Below are 4,579 nucleotides of genomic sequence, written 5' to 3' on the forward strand. Positions count from 1 at the left end.
TAACCTACCGTCATTGGTATAAAAGAATTAAAATAAAAAAAATTAAAATTTTTAATACATTAAAACCCTTTCAAGTTTACGTATATTCAAATCTTCTATTTATAATATTTTTAAAAAATATCATAAAGTATTTGTTAACCGGTGAAATATTTAGATCCTGCAATGCTCCACCTTTTAAGATCAAAGAGTACATGTTAAACAATAAAAAAATCATTGTTATTGATGATAAGGTATCTTCAGAATTTATTCATAAAATAAAAAATTTTCCATCAACTTCCTTTAATTTTTTAACCTCTTTATACCCTCCCATTGTTTGAACAGACAGAAAAAGAGACGTTGAGAAATGGCCAAAACACATTAAACTATTAAGTGCTTCCTTAAACAAGCATTTTATCTGTATAGTGAAACTGTGATTCAAACATTAATAGTTAATTAATATTTAAATCGGTTTATTATTCTAAGCAATAATGTCGTCCAATTTGTTTGGTCTAAGAGCTTAATTTGCTGCTATGCTTTCGTCACTAATTGGTGAAGCTTATTTAGATGAAAAATAATTGAAAGTCTTAATTTATCATCCTAACTTTTTTTTCTAATTTTTAAATAATAAACAAAATTTTTTATTTTTTATTTATATAATATTTTTCAAAAAATATATATACTTAAAATTTTATTATTTAAATATTAAAAAATAATTAAAAGGATGAAGTAATAGGATTCTTAATTATTATTACTCTATTGAGATTATGTAGCTTCACATTTTTTTATTATTTTTAAACGCACACAGTTATTAGTTAAATCTAATCGAAATTTTGGGTAAGACCGTGGTTTTGTATCTTATTAATCCCTTTGGACTTTGAAAACACAACCAAAGGGTGAAATGATTTGAAATAAATAAATAATTAAATCTTGGATCCGTACATCACAATAATTGATATATTTAATTTAATTTTGTTACAATATAATCTCACTTTTTTTAATTTAAATTTAAAATTTTAAGAATGTGTTTGATATATTGGTAAAAAAGTAAGTAAGTAAATATCAGATGATTTTATTCTAAGAAAATTTTATTCTCAATAAATTGAAGCTTTATATATATTGGAGTTTGGTACTGTAATTCTCGGAAAAAAAAAAAGAAATCTATTAATACTATAAATTAGTCCTCATACATTTTTGTAACAGAATTATTTAAAGTCTGTTAATTTTATACTTTATTAAATAATATATTGTTTGTTTTAGGAAACATTTTTTAATTTTTTGTTTATTCTATTATATAGTGATTTAATTAAAGTAATAAATAACAAAAGTTACATTACCTAAATTATTACTTCACTATATATGGTTAAAACAATAACTCATAGGTTTCTTCATTATATTCGTACATTGAGGGAATAAAATAGATAAACATAATAGAATATTGAAAAATATACTTTAATTAACCTTTAATTGTTTTTTTTTTTTGTCTGATTAATTGTTTTTTCTTTCAAGTAGTGTCTGTTAATTACAAGCAGGCATCTCATGTATATCTTAACCTCGTTTTACTTTTTGGGTTAATGTCATCATTAACTTTACAAAAAGTTTAATGGGCCTTTTTCATTGTCCTTTTCTACTTGGTGTTATGCTCTTTTTACTTTTTACCCAACATTAAAACATAGTGGATCCTTAATTAATCTAATCCTAAATTACTTTTTCACTAGCTTTATTTGTAATCTAAATGGTAGTGTGGACCAAATTAGGGTTTGGACCAGCACCTAGCTACTTCTTACACATGCATTAAGCTGAAGTTTAATTTTTGAAAGATGTTCGACCAATATTAGATTAGAGATCATATCTGAGCCTATGTATTAGTAGGCATAATTAGGGCTGGCAATGGGTAGGGTAGGATAGGGTTTGGACTCTACCCTAATTTTACTCGCGAGTTGAAAATTTTATTAAAATTCTACCCTATCCTATTTGCGTGTTGAGAATCTCTCAACCCTAACCCTACCTACACCCTAAAGTTCTAAACCTTACCTACCCTATCCTACCCGCAGAAATATCAAATTTTTTCAAAGTAAATATAAAATTCAATCATTTCAAATTTTATACATATTAATAACATAAAAAATAAAAAACTAATGCTCTAAATTACTAAATTAACTAACTATTTTAGTGGTTGTTCACTTATTATAAGTCATTACATAAAGGAGGTTGTCGATTCAATTTTCACTTCCTTCACTATATACCTATTTTTTAATAAAATATGTGTTATATATGAGGTGCGGGTAGGGTAGGGTAGGATATACCCTAAACTCGTACTCTACCTTACCCGCAGACATATCCGAACTATACTCTATTCTACCCGCAGCGGATTGGATAGCCTATCCTATTCGAACGGGTTGGACCGAATTAAATACCCACAAATAGGATATGAATTGAGAGCCCTAAGCATAATGTATATTTGATGTGTGGGGTGAGATGAGATCAAATTATGTTTGATGTCTTATGATGAGCATTGGTGATTTTTATTTCTTAAGGATTAAGTTTATTTATTGACGTTCTAGGTAAGATTTGATTACTTAATCAACAGTGATTAAAATTAACAAATTCTCTTCTTTTTTATTTTTTTTATTTTTTTCTTTTTTTTTTTTAATTTTCAAAAATCTGTAAAAAATAATTAAATGGTTGAGTAGAATTGCTTATATAGGAATATTTGTTTTAAGATGCTAAATGTACCTACCATGAATATTGAGCACTTACATGTACAAAAATGTTCCTCATCCATTTCTTCAGCATTACTTGCTTCAATTACCAATGCCAGGAGTTGAATCTTTTTAATCTACAAAGATTATGGTTTTATTAACCGATAATTTTTTTCTCCTATAATCTTTTTGTAAAAGTAATTTGATTTTATAAATATTTTCTGCAATAATCTATAATATAAGAAGAAAGCTGACATAACCTCAAAAAATTTATATTTTCGTAATGTTATTATGGGTAAAAACATTAGTATATTCCTAAAGCTATAAACATTCAAGGAGGGTCATATTGTCATTAGTAAATTTGATAATACCATTATTATTCCCTTCATGATGTGTGATTTATCTAGATTTCTTTTGATGAAAGATATGAGAGGGCAGAAGGTGTTCTAAGAATTGTAGTGTGAAAAAGAGATCAAGAAGGAGAGTTCTTGGAGAAAAGAAAATGCGAATTCAGAAACTGTATTTTGGAATTGATTAAAATATTGTATATTTATATTAATATCACAAAGGGTAGTAAGGTATTTATATATATTGTGGTAAGGTGCAATCCATGCTGAGTGTACTAACATCATTCAAGATGCTATATGAGATAAGTTCAATTAATAACTAACTATAATTAGGACTTTGCTAGGTAGATAATAATTTTTATAAACAATATGAACAATGAGTTTTAAAATTGGACCAATAAAATAGTGACAAAGAAGCAAGAATAATAGCACAGTAAACCCTAGAGAAGAACGACGTAGAAGAAAACTAAAATTGGGAGGTTTTCTTGATGAACTTACGTTGAGTGTATTTGCTTCGTTTTGTCTTCAGATTCTTCACGGAGAGTTTGATGTTGTTTTGATGGAGGTTTCGAACAACGATTTCTATATTTTGAACTTTGATTTTTGCTCGAAATTGGGAGCGTTTCCTTGGTTTCGAAGCGTTTTGAGAAGTGGAAGAAGTGGAGGAAGTGGAAGAGTCTGCCATACGTAACTGTTTGTGTTGAGCGCGTGATTTTGACGCGCCATGTTATGCTTCCTTATGCGCGTGTCTTCGATTTGGGCTGGGCCAACTTGGAAGCTTGGATACTTGTATGTGTAGCAGGCCCGAAAATAAAAATATACTACACTCCTAAATTATCTACCTAAATTTTAATATTAGAATAAACATTCACACACCTAATAAATTGAACATGCGATATATCCATTAGAGGCGTAAGTTACCGAACCGAAATTTACAACAATCGAATAGAAAACTAAAAAAATTTAGTTTTTTTCCGAATTAAACCGATCAGTTCGGTTCGGTTTTCAGTTGGCTCGGCAGAACCAAACCAAACCGAAGAAGTGGCTTAGTAATGCAATGTTTAATGTTTAGTTGTTGGAATGAGTTGAAATTGTGTTGAATTTGAATGTAATGTTATTTCAGTTTATTGGTTGTTTTGAACATCATTTTACTGAGATTAATTTTTTATTAGTTAGTATTTAAAAATAAAAAAAAAACCGACCGAATCAAACCGTTTTTGGTTCGATTCGATTTAGTTCGATTATTGCACAGACAACAAACTGATTGATTGGTATTCTATAAAAACCAAATAAATCGGTTCAATTAATTTTTGATCTAAAATCGAACCAAACCAAATCAATAACACCTCTAATATCTATTGTTTAATATTTTTATTGTCCACATAATTATTATGTTTCCTAACAGATCCATATCCTATATCTCGGTAATCGCTGTACCATTTTAATATACGTACCTCACATACAAACAGCATTTTGTGGTTGCGATTTTTGAAACAATTAGATAAGGTGTCATTAGCATGTGGAAGCAAAGAGGATGCTAGTAATATACTAATA

This window comes from Arachis ipaensis, chromosome B09, assembly GCF_000816755.2.
Source record: "Arachis ipaensis cultivar K30076 chromosome B09, Araip1.1, whole genome shotgun sequence".
Lineage (NCBI taxonomy): Eukaryota > Viridiplantae > Streptophyta > Magnoliopsida > Fabales > Fabaceae > Arachis > Arachis ipaensis.